Source organism: Schistocerca americana, chromosome 10, assembly GCF_021461395.2.
Source record: "Schistocerca americana isolate TAMUIC-IGC-003095 chromosome 10, iqSchAmer2.1, whole genome shotgun sequence".
Lineage (NCBI taxonomy): Eukaryota > Metazoa > Arthropoda > Insecta > Orthoptera > Acrididae > Schistocerca > Schistocerca americana.
In genome coordinates, this window is record NC_060128.1 from 139,784,483 (window position 1) to 139,801,868 (window position 17,386).

A 17,386-nucleotide genomic window follows, 5' to 3' on the forward strand; every position below is an offset into this window, starting at 1 on the left:
CCTCCCGAATGCGAGTCCAGTGTGTTAACCACTGCGCCACCTAGCTCGGTCGGGTGAGTACTTGGCTGTTAGTGTCAGCACTTGGCTGTTGGAATGGAAAAACTAAATATTTTGGAGGTAGATGGAGAAGTACGTGTAGGTGTGGAAATGGCAGGATATCTTAGGGTATTATGTACTTAACAGGCTACAGGCACTGATGAAATCACTAGCAGGATTAACAAAGGGTGAGCTGTTACGAGGGCAATGAACTCTGTTCTGTGGAACAAACAGATAAGAAGAACAACGGAGAGGAAAATATGTATTTGCCACTGCGCTGGATTACTTAAAGCTCAAGCCACGTAGGATGGATATACAGGGTTATTACAACTGATTGAAGCGATTTCACAGCTCTACAATAACTTTATTATTTGAGATATTTTCACAATGCTTTGCACACACATACAAAAACTCAAAAAGTTTTTTTAGGCATTCACAAATGTTCGATATGTGCCCCTTTAGTGATTCGGCACACATCAAGCCGATAATCAAGTTCCTCCCACACTCGGCGCAGCATGTCCCCATCAATGAGTTCGAAAGCATCGTTGATGCGAGCTCGCAGTTCTGGCACGTTTCTTGGTAGAGGAGGTTTAAACACTGAATCTTTCACATAACCCCACAGAAAGAAATCGCATGGGGTTAAGTCGGGAGAGCGTGGAGGCCATGACATGAATTGCTGATCATGATCTCCACCACGACCGATCCATCGGTTTTCCAATCTCCTGTTTAAGAAATGCCGAACATCATGATGGAAGTGCGGTGGAGCACCATCCTGTTGAAGTCGGCGCTGTCGGTCTCCAGTTGTCGCATGAGCCAATTTTCCAGCATGTCCAGATACACGTGTCCTGTAACGTTTTTTTCGCAGAAGAAAAAGGGGCCGTAAACTTTAAACCGTGAGATTGCACAAAACACGTTAACTTTTGGTGAATTGCGAATTTGCTGCACGAATGCGTGAGGATTCTCTACCGCCCAGATTCGCACATTGCGTCTGTTCACTTCACCATTAAGAAAAAATGTTGCTTCATCACTGAAAACAAGTTTTGCACTGAACGCATCCTCTTCCACGAGCTGTTGCAACCGCGCCGAAAATTCAAAGCGTTTGACTTTGTCATCGGGTGTCAGGGCTTGTAGCAGTTGTAAACGGTAAGGCTTCTGCTTTAGCCTTTTCCGTAAGATTTTCCAAACCGTCGGCTGTGGTACGTTTAGCTCCCTGCTTGCTTTATTCGTCGACTTCCGCGGGCTACGCGTGAAACTTGCCCGCACGCGTTCAACCGTTTCTTCGCTCACTGCAGGCCGACCCGTTGATTTCCCCTTACAGAGGCATCCAGAAGCTTTAAACTGCGCATACCATCGCCGAATGGAGTTAGCAGTTGGTGGATGTTGTTGAACTTCGTCCTGAAGTGTCGTTGCACTGTTATGACTGACTGATGTGAGTGCATTTCAAGCACGACATACGCTTTCCCGGCTCCTGTCGCCATTTTGTCTCGAGCGCTCTGGCGGGAGAAACCTGAAGTGCGGCTTCAGCCGAACAAAACTTTATGGGTTTTTCTACGTGTCTGTTGTGTGTCGTGACCATATGTCAATGAATGGAGCTACAGTGAATTTATGAAATCGCTTCAATCATTTGTAATAGCCCTGTATAAAAGATTTGGAAGACAATCTGAGCAGCCGTCTTCTGTTGTTTGCAGATGACACTGTCGTTTATCGACTAATAAAGTCAGCAGAAGATCGAAAGAAACTGCAAAACGACTTAGAAGAAATATCGGAATGGTGCAAAAAGTGGCAGTTGACCTTGAATAAAGAAAATTGTGAGGTCATCCACATGAGTGCTAAAAGGAACGCGTTAAACTTCGGTTACACGATAAATTGGTCTAATCTAAAAGCCGTAATTTCAACTAAATACCTAGTTATTACAATTACGAACAATTTAAATTGGAAGGAACACACAGAAAATGTTGTGGGGAAAGCTAACCAAAGACTGCGTTTTATTGACAGGAAACTTAGAAAATGTAACAGACCTACTAAGGAGAATGCCTACACTACGTTTGTCCCTCCACTTTTAGAATACTGTTGCGCGGTGTGGGATCCTTACCAGATAGGACTGACGGAGTACATCGAAAAAGAAAGGCAGCACGTTTTGTATTATCGCGAAATATGGGACAGAGTGTTACTGAAATGATACAGGATTTTGGATGGACATCATTAAAAGAAAGGCGTTTTTCGTTGCGGTGGAATCTTCTCACGAAATTCCAGTCACCAACTTTCTCCTCCGAATGCGAAAATATTTTGTTGACACCGACTTACATAGGGAGCAACAGTCACCAAAATAAAATAAGGGAAATCAGAGCTCGTACGGAAGGACGTAGGTGTTCATTCTTTCCGCGCGCTTTACGAGATTGGAATAATAGAGAATTGCGAAGGTGGTTCGATGAACCCTCTGCCAGGCACTTGAATGTGGTTTGCAGAGTAGCCATGTAGATGTAGATGTAGATGGATACCATTCCTGCGAAAGAAAAGGGGTCGCCCACGACGCAACTGGGAAAATGACGTGGAGAAGGCAATGCAATCAAGGAATATGAACGGTGACGAAAGTTAAGACAGAAGAAAACGGTGACTAAAGGCGAAGAAACGGCGCCAGCCGTAGGTAGTCGACAATGTTATTATTGTTATTAGTAGTATTAATGATTTAAGTGTCAGGAAGTCGTTTCTGAAAGTATTTGTATGGAGTGTAGCCATGTATGGAGGTGAAGCATGGACGATAAATAGTTTGGACATGGAGAGAATAGAAGCTTTCGAAATGTGGTGCTACAGAATAATGCTCAAGATTATATGGGTAGATCACATAACAAATGAGGAGGTATTGAATAGGATTGGGGAGAAGAGAAATTTGTGGCACAACTTGACTAGAAGAAGGGATCGGTTGGTAGTACATGTTCTGAGGCATCAAGGGATCACCAATTTAGTATTGGAGGGCAGCGTGGAGGGTAAAAATCGTAGAGGGAGACCAAGAGATGAATACACTAAGCAGATTCAGAAGGATGTAGGTTGCAGTAGGTGCTGGGAGATGAAGAAGCTTGCAGAGGATGGAGTAGCATGGAGAGCTGCATCAAACCAGTCTCAGGATTGAAGACCACAACAACAACAGTAGTATTAATTTTATTTTTATTTTATGTTACTTTATGAATTTATTTATTTTTGCTTCCTCCCATCGTCGCTTCTCGCTTGAGTGCCCAGTAGGCAGAAAATAGAAAAAATCGTAAGCCTTCGGTCAAACAGAATATTTTCTTCGTACCTGCACTCTGGAAATGAGGTGCCACGGCAGTGATGCGAAGCACAAGGAAGAACGTCGCATGAGGAGCTGTGTTGGCGGCAACGGTGTGAATCAAGGGCGCGGTTGCCACATAATCCCTGTTAGTGACTGACGTGTGCTGAAGTGACACAGTGAAAAACAACACTGTGCGGTTACAGCTGCAGGTCGAGGGGAAGACGGAAGACACCAACACTGGGGACAGAAGAAAACATGCACCTCTCCCGGTTAAATCTTAAATCGTATGTCATTTTTTTTTCAGTCAGTTTTTGAACCATCTCTTTGTCTGCACCCTTTGCTTGGTCCTATCTTGCGACCCCTTCGGCACTTCCCTGTCTCCAACTGGGACGACATTTCATTAGATTAGATTACATTAGATTAAATTAATTATTCATTCCATAGACCCATAAAAGAGGGAATCGTCCTGAGTGTGAAACATGTCAGATAAACACATTACAAAAATGTAATTAGAGAAACTTGAGTTTCATTAATTTTAATGATCCTCAGTCAATAAACAATAAAATTATGTACATCAATTAAATTTAAACTTCTAATATTTACATGTTTAATACTTACATCTACTTTCATTAAATCCATCATTCAGACATTTGCTACTTTCTTGGCTATTACAACCAAGTATTGCCAAAAATGAAAGTAAATTATTCATTTCAGTGATCCTCAGTTAAGAACAGTCAGAGTATGTACAAGATTTAAAATTAAACTTCCACTATTTACAGACTTAAGACTTACATCTGCTTTCCATACATCCATCATTCACGCAGTAGGTAGTTACTTGGCTGTTACAACCAAGTATTGTCAAAAATTAAAGTATAATAAATTTTCATTAAAATGGTCTACTGCACTTGTTGAGAAACTCATGGATGGAATGTAAGGAGTTGGCCACCAAAAATTCTTTTAAATTATGTTTAAATTGTGCCTTGTCTGAAACTAAACTCTCAATGGTTGTTGGTAACTTATTGAAAATATGTGTTGCTGAATACTGGACTCCTTTCTGGGCAAGAGTAAGTGATTTTAAATCTTTATGTATATTGTTCTTGTTCCTAGTATTGATACTGTGTACTAAGCAGTTAGTTGGAAAAGGAGGTGTATTATTTACAACAAACTTCATTAAGGAACAAATATACAGAGAAGCTGTGGTTAATATGCCCAATTCTTTGAATAGCTTTCGACATGATGTTCTTGGATTTACACTACTCATTACTCTTATTATACGCTTCTGTAAAAACAATTTTCTCTGTTTGTCGAGTTACCCCAAAATATGATACCATATGACATAATGGAGTGAAAATAAGCAAAATATGCCAGTTTCTTAATATTTATATCTCCCATGCCTGACATCATCCGTATTGCAAACACAGACTTGCTTAGGGGCTTTAGCAGTTCGTATGTTGCTCCCAACTGAATTTATCAAGTTGTAATCCCAAGAATTTTACAGTCTCAACTTCTCCTGTTTCCATGTCATCATATTTTATTCCTGCGGAATGCATCGATAACTAACTCAGCTGCATTATTCTTGAAAAATCACGTTTGCCAAAATCGCTTCTAATTCTTTTTATTTCTATTTCCAATTTCGACAGATCTACGCCATCAGCAGTAGATCTTCCAACATTATAAGATGTACACCCTTTTTACAACACTGAAAGTCACGTAGTGACGCTGCGTCAAACTGTGATAAAAAAGTGGCATGGAACAACAGTATTTCACAAATAAAATACCACACAACTTCCATCATGTTGTGCGAGCTCACACTTTGTAAGTAGGCTGTTTAGGTTTTTATGTTGGTAACGCCACGTAGGGCTCTATATAAAAATCACTGACTGTGCTGTGTGAAGTTTGTGGCTGGTTTGCATTGTTGGTATATTCTGTGTTGTAGTGTTGGGCACTTGGATGTGAACAGCGCGTAGCGTTGTGCAGTTGGAGGTGAGCCGCCAGCAGTGGTGGATGTGGGGAGAGAGATGGCGGAGTTTTGAGAGCGGACGATCTGGACGTGTGTCCATCAGAAAGAGTAAATTTGTAATATTGGATATCATGAACTGATATATATATATATATATATATATATATATATATATATATATATATATATGATAACTTTTGAACATTATTAAGGTAAATACATCGTTTGTTCTCTATCAAAATCTTTCATTTGCTAACCATGCCTATCAGTAGTTTGAAAAGCACATGTTGTACGTTTTAATTGTGAGGTATTTTATTTGTGACATTCTGGTGCTCCTCCCACTTTTTATTACTATTTGACACAAAATCTCTTTGTGACTCTTAGTGTTCTAAAAAGCAAAACCTCCCAGATTGGCAATCTTTTACAAAAGCTCGAAATTTCGGGCGGACTTCAATGCAAGATGCTAACAACAATTTCCACAACGAAACCTTGTCTCGAAACCTGGCAGAAAATCCTAAGAGATTCTGCTCGTATGTGAAGTATGATAGTGGCAAGACTCAATCAATGCCTTCTCTGCGCGATAGCACTGGAGATACTATCGAAAAAACAGTGCTGCCAGAGCAGAGTTACTAAACACAACCTTCCAAAATTCGTTCACCAACGAAGACGAAGTAAATATTTCAGAAATCGAATCAAGAACAGCTGCCAATATGAGTAACGTAGAAGCAGATATCCTCGGAGTAGCGAAGCAACATAAATCACTTAATAAAAGCAAGTCTTCCGGTCCTTACTGTGTATACCACTTATGTTGCCTTCAGAGTAAGCTGGTAAAATAACTCCACACTTAACTATCATAAGCAACCGTTCGCTCGACGGAAGATCCGTGCTCAAAGACTGGAAAGTTGCACATGTCATGAAAGGTAGTAGCAGTAATCCACTAAATTACAGGCCCATATCATTAACGTCGATATTCAGCGGGATTATGGAACATATATTGTGTTGGAACATTGTGAAATACCTCGTAGAAAACGGTCTATTGCCACGCAGCGGCCCCTCCCCCCGGAGGTTCGGTCAAGGGTGTGTGTGTGTGTGTGTGTGTGTGTGTGTGTGTGTGTGTGTGTGGTGCGTGTGTGTGTGTGTGTGTGGTGCGTGTGTGTGTGTGTGTGTGTGTGTGTTGTTCCTAGCATAAGTTAGTTTAAGTAGTGTGTAAGTCTAGGGACTGATGACCTCACCAGTTTGGTCCCTTAGGAATTCACACACATCTGAACATTGCCACGCAGTCAACAACTAGCTCTTTAGTTATACGAAGTGTTAAATGCTATTGACAAGGGGTTTCAAATTGAGTCCGTAATTGTAGATTTCCAAAAACTTTTGACGCTGCACCAGACAAGCGGCTTCTAGTGAATAGAATATCGTCTCAGTTACGTGACTGGATTCGTGATTTCCTGTCAGAGAGGTCATAGTTCGTGGTAACTGACGGAAAGCCATCGAGTAAAAGAGAAGTGACTTCCGGCGTTCCCCAAGACAGTGTTATAGACCCAGTTTGTCTGGTTTGGAACAGACTTGTAATGCTTAAATTTTGACCCTCTACTGCGTCAACGGCTTTGCCGCAGTGATAACACCGATTCCCGCCAGATCACCGAAGTTAAGCGCTGCCCGGCTGGGCTGGCACTTGGATGGGTGACCATCCGTCTCTGTCGAGCGCTGTTGGCAAACGGGGTGCACTCATCCCTTGCGAGGCAAACTGAGGAGCTACTTGACTGAGAAGTAGCTACTCCGATATCGTAAACTGACATACGGCCGGGAGAGCGGTGTGCTGACCACATGCCCCTCCATATCTGCATCCAGTGACGCCTGCGAGCTGAGGATGACACGGCGGCCGGTCGGTACCGTTGGGCCTTCATGACCTGTTCGGACGGAATTTAGTAGTTTCTTTGACCCTGTTCTGCAGGATAGCTGAGATATGCCCATTCTTTCGATAAGTGCACAAATGGCTGCTAAGCCAGGTGTATTCAAAGCTCTTGACCACTTATCTCAGAGATCTACAGAAAACGATGTAAAACCCCTGAAAAGTCAGATTTTCGCGCCCGGCTTTTTGGAAAAAAATGTTTATACTTTTTTTTAGTTTCAATCTGTACTATCTCCTGTATGACATAGACACTTTATTTTAAATACCCTGTGTATATTGTAAACAGTGACGACCGTATCAAACTTTCTCGGGGTACTCCTGAAGTTCCCTCCACATCTATAAATAGCCCAGCCACATCACTTTTGACAAACTGCCTATTGCCTTCTGTCTCGGGTTCTCCTGCCGACGTTCATCTAGTGATTTTACTGACGTTTCGCCAGCACGAGTGGCTGGCATTGTCAAAGCTTCACCCTCCATTGCCGGTGGCGAACTGGAGCCGAGCTCGCGGCCGCAGACTATATGCACCTGGCGCGCCAACGTCCGAGGGCTTCTCCGCGGTCATTTCCGGTGCCGTTCTCCTCTTGCTACCTGCGACGGTCGTTCGCTGCAATACGGGAAGCCAGGATCCGTTTACCTTAAGGCTTTCCTCTTTCTTGTTGAAGCTGTTCACGTGTTTTTTGTATTTCTACAGCTTCTCTGAACAAGCGCGTGTGATAGTGCTCCTCTCCAGCCACAACTTCCGTGTCGGCGAATTTTATTACGTGGTCGGTCTCACCCCGTGCGTGCTCTGCCACGGACGATTTCTCCACCTGCCCCAGCCTACAATGTCGCTTATGTTCTTTGATCCTGATTTTGATTATCGGTCCGTGTGTGTCGGTTTTCCATACAAGCCGTGTCCCAGGTTTTCGCCGTCTCTTGTGACCAGCACATCTAGAAATAGCATTTTTTTGTCCTTTTCTACTTCCATGGTAAATTTTATGTTTGTATGGAGGCTGTTCAAGTGTCTTAGGAAGTCAGCGAGCTGTTCTTCACCATGGCCCCACACCACGAAAGTATCATCGACGTACCTGTACCACACCTTAGGTTTGCAAGTCGCCGAGTCCAGTGCCTGTACTTCGAATTGTTCCATGAAGCAGTTGGCCACCACTGGACTGACAGGACTACCCATGGCGACGCCTTCCAGCTGTTCGTATAAATCGCCATTCCACGTGAAATAGCTCGTGGAGAGACATGCATGGAAAAGCTTTGTGATGTTTTGCGGGAAAATGGAACCGATGTGCTCCAGAACGTCAGTAAAATCAGTAGATGAACGTCGGCCGAAGAACCCGAGACAGAAGCCAATAGGCAGTTTGTCAACAAGTGGCCAAGAAAGCCTTAACAATTTCGCATAACTTTTCTCAGGCACGTGCTCAGACGTTGCTAGGAAAGCACACGTTTCTGGAATGTTCTGGAGGCGCCTCTGTCAGAGACTCGAAGGTCACGTGAGCTGTACGGGCCAGTGCGCCCGGTCACGTGCCGTTAATGAATTCCTCCCGCCTCCTGAATATTCCCGGCGTTCATGCTGATGTCAGGCGTCTCACCACAGAAAATCGCCTCTCTAGTGCGGCAGGCAAACAACTCTTATGTAAGCCGGGAAATCTCTTAACCAGATTAGGGCCCCCGACTAGTAGCAGCTCCTGGAAATGAGCAACTTGTCGGGATTAATTGCTGTCTATGTTGAAAAGGACCGTCTCTCGGAAAACGACGAGCCAGCTATACCTGACGCCAGCCGCCACGGTGGAGCATGTAGTCTCACCATAATACACTACTGGCCATTAAAACTGCTACACCAAGAAAAAATGCAGATGATAAACGGGTATTCATTGGACAAATATGTTATACAAGAACTGACATGTGATTACATTTTCACGCTATTTGGGTGCATAGATCCTGAGAAATCAGTACGCAGAACAACCACTCGCGCCCGTAATAACGGCCTTGATACGCCTGTCAAACAGAGCCTGAATGACGCGTACAGGTACAGCTGCCCATGCAGCTTCAAGACGACACCGCAGTTCATCAAGAGTAGTGACTGCCATATTGTGACGAACCTGTTGCTCGGCCACCATTGACCAGACGTTTTCAATTGGTGAGAGATCTGGAGAATGTGCTGGCCAGGGCAGCAGTCGAACATTTTCTTTCTAGAAAGGCCCGTACAGGACCTGCAACATGCGGTCGTGCATTATCCTGCTGAAATGTAGGGTTTCGCAGGGATCGAATGAAGGGTAGAGCCACGGGTCGTAACACATCTGAAATGTAACGTCCACTGTTCCAAGTGCCGTCAATGCGAGCACGAGGTGACCGATGGCACCCCGTACCATCACGCCGGGTTATACGCCAGTATGGCGATGACGAATACAGGGTTCGAATGTGCGTTCACCGTGATGTCGCCAAACACGTATGCGAGCATCATGATGCTGTAAACAGAACTTGGATTCATCCGAAAAAATAGCGTTTTGCCTTTCGTGCACCCAGGTTCGTCGTCGAGTACACCATCGCAGGCGCTCCTATCTGTGATGCAGCGTCAGGGGTAACCGCAGCCACAGTCTCCGAGCTGATAGTCCATGCTGCTGCAAACGTCGTCGAACTGTTCGTGCAGATGGTTGTTCTCTTGCAAACTTCCCCATCTGTTGACTCAGGGATCGAAACGTGGCTGCACGATCCGTTACAGCCATGCGGATAAGATGCCTCTTATCTCGACTGCTAGTGATACGAGGCCGTATTACCCTCCTGAACCCACCGATGCCATATTCTGCGAACAGCCATTGGATCTCGACCAACGCGAGCAGCAATGTCGCGATACGATAAACCGCAATCGCGATAGGCTACAATCCGACCTTTATCAAAGTCGGAAACGTGATGGTACGCATTTCTCCTCCTTACACGAGGCATCACAACAACGTTTCGCCATGCAACGCCGGTCAACTGCTCTTTGTGTGTGAGAAATCGGTTGGAAACTTTCCTCATGTCAGCACGTTGTAGGTGTCGCCACCGGCGCCAACCTTGTGTGAATGCTCTGAAAAGCTAATCATTTGCATATTACAGGATCTTCTTCCTGTCGGTTAAATTTCGCTTCTGTAGCACGTCATCTTCGTGATGTAGCAGTTGTAATGGCCAGTAGTGTAGTTATTAAGTGTGTGATTGAAATGGACCGTACTGTCGTTGCTAAGCCGTGCACCAGTAGCTACGAGCAGAGTTTAAATGAGAAATGTCGCTCGCTATATGGCACCTGATAATCGGATCAGATGCATGACACCCTGATGAACCAAAATCTTACGCCCAGCCGGCTAATGGCGTGTTGGTCCACCTTTCGAACGCAATACGTCAGCGATTCTGCCTGGCATGGATTCGATAAATCCGTGGTAGGTTTCCGGAGCTAAGTGGCACCAGATGTGTACACACGGGCCACGCAGTTCCCGCAAATTATGAGCGATGCTTTGTGGGCGCTGAGCTGACGCACGACAGCGTCTGGGAGGTGGTTTCGATCAGGCAAATCACGTGAGTTCACTATCGAGGTCCTCAAATAACTGTAGCACGACTGTGGCACGCGACAATTATCCTGCTCGAAGATCCCATCGTCATCGGGGAAGACATCGAGCATAAAGGGATGCCGTTGTTAAGCAATGAGGTTGTCGCATGTCACAATTGTCATGATGCTATCGTTAACTATCAGAGGTCTCGTGGAAGCTGATGTGATTGTTCCCCATAGCATAACACTGACTCCATGTATGGGGTGACGTTTATTGAATTATGTATTTTTGCCCTTATGGACAGCGTTTGAACTCAAATGTCTGATGGTCACACAATTTTCACTCCAGAATGAGATTTTCACTCTGCAGCGGAGTGTGCGCTGATATGAAACTTCCTGGCAGATTAAAACTGTGTGCCCGACCGAGACTCGAACTCGGGACCTTTGCCTTTCGCTGGCAAGTGCTCTACCATCTGAGCTACCGAAGCACGACTCACGCCCGGTACTCACAGCTTCTGGAAACATCCCCCAGGCTGTGGCTAAGCCATGTCTCCGCAATATCCTTTCTTTCAGGAGTGCTAGTTCTGCAAGGTTCGCAGGAGAGCTTCTGTAAAGTCTGGAAGGTAGGAGACGAGGTACTGGCAGAAGTAAAGCTGTGAGGACGGGGCGTGAGTCGTGCTTGGGTAGCTCAGTTGGTAGAGCACTTGCCCGCGAAAGGCAAAGGTCCCGAGTTCGAGTCTCGGCCCGGCACACAGTTTTAATGTGCCAGGAAGTTTCATATCAGCGCACATTACGCTGCAGAGTGAAAATCTCATTCTAGTGTAATGTAGATTAAGTGAAGAGATGCAGCTGGTTTGTAGCTATTAGCGTATCTTCGATTACTACTCCATGTCCCATGTAAGCGCGGGAGATGGTCTCCCGTAGCGTAATACTGCTCCCACCAGCCTGCATCCGTGGCGCGTGGCACGTTTCGAGCCGCCGTTCACCACGATGACGGCGTTTGTGGAGACGACCATCGACCTAGTGTAGCATAAATGTAATTCACCTGAGGAGCAGACACGTTTCCATTGATCGACGGTCGAATCCCGATGGTCACGTGCTCACTGTAATCATAATTGACGACGTCGTTGGGTCAATATGTGATCACGTTGGGGGCTTTGCTGCGGAGCTCCATGTTCAACAATGTACGATGAACCATGTGCTCCGAAACACTTGTGCGTGCAGCAGTATGGTGGTCATTCTGCAGAGATGCCACACATCAACGTCTACATCAAAGATACTCTTTGTAATACTGCTGTTGTCCATTCTGTTATACAAACACACTGACAGACTCACAGACATGAAATGATGTTGTTGTTGTAGTGGTCTTCAGTCCTGAGACTGGTTCCATGCAGCTCTCCATGCTACTCTATCCCGTGTAAGCTTCTTCATCTCCCGGTACCTACTGCAACCTACATCCTTCTGAATCTGCTTAGTGTATTCATCTCTTGGTCTCCCTCTACGATTTTTACCCTCCACGCTGCCCTCAAATACTACTTTGGTGATCCCTTGATGCCTCAGAACCTGTCCTACCAACCGATCCCTTCTTCTAGTCAAGTTGTACCACAAACTCCTCTTCCCCCCAATCCTATTCAATACCTCCTCATTAGTTATGTGATCTACCCATCTTCAGCATTCTTCTGTAGCACCACATTTCGAAAGCTTCTATTCTCTTCTTGTCCAAACTATTTGTTGTCCATGTTTCACTTCCATACATGGCTACACTCCATACAAACACTTTCAGAAACGACTTCCTGACACTTACATCTATACTCGATGTTAACAAATTTCTCTTCTTCAGAAACGCTTTCCTTGCCATTGCCTGTCTACATGTTATATCCTCTCTACTTCGACCATCATCAGTTATTTTGCTCCCCAAATAGCAAAACTCCTTTACTACTTTAAGTGTGTCATTTCCTAATCTAATACCCTCAGCCCGACGTAATTCGACTACATTCCATTATTCTCGTTTTTCTTTTGTTGATGTTCATCGTATATCCTCCTTTCAAGACACTATCCATTCCGTTCAACTGCTCTTCCAAGTCCTTTGCTGTCTCTGACAGAATTACAATGTCATCGGCAAACTTCAAAGTTTTTATTTCTTCTCCATGGATTTTAATACCTACTCCGATTTTTTTTTTTTTTGTTTCCTTCACTGCTTGCTCAATATACAGATTGAATAACATCAGGGAGAGGCTTCAACCCTGTCTCAGTCCCTTCCCAACCACTGCTTCCCTTTCATGCCCTTCGACTCTTATAACTGCCATCTGGTTTCTGTACAAATTGTAAATAGCGTTTCGCTCCCTGTATTTTACCCCTGCCACCTTCAGAATTTGAAATGGTGTATTCCAGTCAACATTGTCAAAAGCTTTCTCTAAGTCTACAAATGCTAGAAACATAGGTTTGCCTTTCCTTAATCTCGCTTCTAAGATAAGTCGTAGAGTCAGTATTGCCTCACGTGTTCCAATATTTCTACGGAATCCAAACTGATCTTCCCCGAGGTCGGCTTCTACTAGTTTTTCCATTTGTCTGTAAAGAATTCGCGTTAGTATTTTGCAGCTGTGGCTTATTAAACTGATTTATTCGGTAATTTTCACATCTGTCAACGCTTTTTTTGGGATTGGAATTATTATATTCTTCTTGAAGTCTGAGGGTATTTCGCCTATCTCATACATCTTGCTCACCAGATGGTAGAGTTTTTTCAGGACTGGCTCTCCCAAGGCCGTCAGTAGTTCCATTGGAATGTTGTCTACGCGCGGGGCTTTGTTTCGACTTAGGTCTTTCAGTGCTCTGTCAAACTTTTCACGCAGTATCATATCTCCCATTTCATCTTCATCTACATCCTCTTCCATTTCCATAATATTGTCCTCAAGTACATCGCCCTTGTATAGACCCTGTATATACTCCTTCCACCTTTCTGCTTTCCCTTCTTTGCTTAGAACTGGGTGTCCATCTGAGCTCTTGATATTCTTACAATTGGTTCTCTTTTCTCCAAAGGTCTCTCTAATTTTCCTGTAGACAGTAACTATCTTACTCCTAGTGAGATAAGCCTCTACATCCTTACATTTGTCCTCTAGCCATTCCAGCTTAGCCATTTTGCACTTCTTGTCGATCTCATTTTTGAGACGTTTGTACTCCTTTTTGCCTGCTTCATTTACTGCATTTTTATATTTTCTCCTTTCATCAATTACATTCAATAATTCTTCTGTTACCCAAGGAGTTCTACTAGCCCTCATCTTTTTACCTACTTGATCCTCTGCTGCCTTCACTACTTCATCCCTCAGAGCTACCCATTCTTCTTCTACTGTATTTCTTTCCCCCATTCCTGTCAATTGTTCCCTTATGCTCTCCCTGAAACTCTGTACAACCTCTGCTTTAGTCAGTTTATCCAGGTCCCATCTCCTTAAATTACCACCTTTTTGCAGTTTCTTCAGTTTTAATCTACAGTTCATAACCAATAGATTGTGGTCAGAATCCACATCTGCCCCAGGAAATGTCTTACAATTTAAAACTTGGTTCCTAAATCTCTGTCTTACCATTATATAATCTATCTGATACCTTCTAGTATCTCCAGCATTCTTCCATGTATACAACCTTCTTTTATGATTCTTGAACCAAGTGTTAGCTATGATTAAGTTATGCTCTGTGCAAAATTCTACCAGGCGGCTTCCTCTTTCATTTCTTACCCCCAATCCATATTCACCTACTATGTTTCCTTCTCTCCCTTTTCCTACTACCGAAGTCCAGTCACCCATGACTATTAAATTTTAGTCTCCCTTAACTATCTGAATAATTTATTTTAATTCATTATACATTTCTTCAATTTCTTCGTGATCTGCAGAGCTAGTTGGCATATAAACTTGTACTAGTGTAGTAGGCTTGGGCTTCGTGTCTGTCTTGGCCACAATAATGCGTTCACTATGCTGTTTGTAGTAGCTTACCCACATTCCTATTTTTTTATTCATTATTAAACCTCTCCTCCATTACCCCTATTTGACTTATTTATAACGCTGTATTCACCTGACCAAAAGTCTTGTTCCTCCTGCCACCGAACTTCACTAATTCCCACTATATCTAACTTTAACCTATCCATTTCCCTTTTTAAATTTTTTAACCTACCTGCCCGATTAAGGGATCTTATATTCCAGGCTCCGATCCGTAGTACGCCAGTTTTCTTTCTCCTGATAACGACGTCCTCTTGAGTAGTCCCCGCCCGGAGATCCGAATGGGGGACTATTTTACCTCCGGAATATTTTACCCAAGAGGACGCCATCATCATTAAACTATACAATAAAGCTGTATGCCCTCGGGAAAAATTACGGCTGTAGTTTGCCCTTGCTTTCAGCCGTTCGCAGTACCAGCACAGCAAGGCCGTTTTGGTTAGTGTTACAAGACCAGATCAGTCAATCATCCAGACTGTTGCCCCTGCAACTACTGAAAAGGCGGCTGCCCCTCTTCAGGAACCACACGTTTGTGTGGCCTCTCAACAGATACCCCTCCGTTGTGGTACGGCCATCTGTATCGCTGAGACACGCAAGCCAAGCCTCCCCACCAACGGCTAGGTCCATGGTTCACGGCGGGGGGGGGGGGGGGGGGGGGGGGTATGATTATATATAGTTACAAACTCGAACTACAGTGTGCACGCACTTTGTTCAACATGTAAACGTCACTACAGACATTCGGAATTAGGTTATGAGATGTTCGATATGCCTGCCATCACAGGCGATGATGTGGCGCAGACGAATAGCGGAATCCTGCATGACCCACTGAAGTGTCGGAACATCGATGCTGCCGATGACCCCTGAGTGGCTGTTTCCAGCTCAGCAATGGTTTTGGAGTTATTGCTGTACACCTTGTCTTTACTGTAGCCCCACAAAAAAAGAGTCGCATGTGTTTAGATCCGGAGAATACGGCGGCCTATCGAGACCCATGCCAGTGGCCTCTTGGTACCCCAGAGCCAGGATACGGTCTCAAAGTGCTCCTTCTGGATATGAAACACTCTCCTGCTTCTATGGAGCCGAGCTCAGTCTTGCATGAACCACGTCTTGTGAAAATCTGGGTCGCTTTGGATAACGGGGATGAAATCATCTTCCAAAACCTTCACATACCATTCGGTAGTCACCGTGTCACCAAGGAACACCGCACCGACTATGCCGTGATTGGACACTGCACACCACACAGTCGCCCGTTGAGGATGAAGAGACTTTTCGATTGCGAAATCTACATTTACATATGTACTCCTCTAGCCACCAAACGGCGTGTGGCGGAGGGCACAATTTGCGCCAATTTCATATTCCCCCTCCCCCCCCCCCCCTGTTCAACTCGCGGAACGCGTGAGGGAAAAACGATTGAACGCATCAGTACGAGCTGTAATTTCCCTGCCGGCCGCGGTGGTCTCGCGGTTCTAGGCACGCAGTCCGGAACCGTGCGACTGCTACGGTCGCAGGTTCGAATCCTGCCTCGGGCATGGATGTGTGTGATGTCCTTAGGTTAGTTAGGTTTAAGTAGTTCTAAGTTCTAGGGGACTGATGACCGCAGCAGTTGAGTCCCATAGTGCTCAGAGCCATTTGAACCATTTTGTAATTTCCCTTACCTTTGAATGGTGATCATTGCGCGATTTGAAAGTTCGTAGTAATAATATATGCTCTACATCCTCGGTGAAGATCGGATTTCGGAATTTAGTGAGCAGCCCCTTCCGTTTAGCGCGTCGTCTATCTGCAAGTGTGTCCCACTTCAAACGTTCTATGAGATTTGTAACGCTCTCGCGGTGGCTAAATGTACCAGTCACGAATGTTGCCGCTCTTCTTTGGACCTTCTCCAACTCTTCTGTCAGACGCAACTGGTAAGGGTCCCATACAGACGAACAGTACTCCAAGACTGGACGAACTAACGTACTTTAAGCTATTTCCTTTGTTGAAGGACTGCATCGCTTCGGGATTCTACCAATAAACCGCAATATAGAGTTCACCTTGCCCGTTACTTGTGTAATCTGATCATTCCATTTGTGATCATTTCGAATAGTCACACCCAGGTACTTGACGGATGTTACCGACTCCAAAGAGTGGGGATTTATTTTGTACTCGTACATTAATGGGGATTTTCGTCTTGTTATACGCAGTAGGCTACACTTACTAATATTGAGAGATAACTGCCAGTCATTACACCACGCATTTATTTTCTGCAAATCCTCGTTGATTCGTTCACAACTTTCGTGTAATACTACTTTCCTGTACACTACAACATCATCGGCAAACAGTCTAATGCCGCTGTCAATACCATCAACCAGATCGTTTATGTAAATCGTAAAAAGCAGCGGACCTATTACACTGCCCTGGGGCGAACCTGAAGTTACGCTTGTTTCTGTTGAAGTCACCCCGTTCAGGACGACATACTGCTCCCTGTGTGTTAGAAAACTTCCTATCCAACCGCATATCTCATAGGGCAGCCCGTAAGTGTGCACTTTTTGGAGCAAGCGACAGTGCGGAACTGAGTCGAACGCCTTTCGAAAGTCGAGAATTATGGCATGAACCTGGGAGCCGGTATCTAGAGCCAGTTGTATATCATGCACAAAGAGAGCCAGCTGTGTCTCGCATCACCGCTGTTTCCTAAAACTGGTTCAACTGGCTCTGAGCACTATGGATCTTAACATCTGAGGTCATCAGTCCCCTA

General features: G+C 44.6%; 1 non-coding gene across 1 annotated transcript; it reads left to right on the forward strand.

Moving 5' to 3' along the window:
* Nucleotides 1–11,354: 11,354 nt before the first annotated feature.
* Nucleotides 11,355–11,429, forward strand: Trnas-cga. Its single transcript has one exon. It is a non-coding gene; the product is annotated as a tRNA-Ser (tRNA).
* The last annotated feature ends 5,957 nt before the right edge of the window (nucleotides 11,430–17,386 follow it).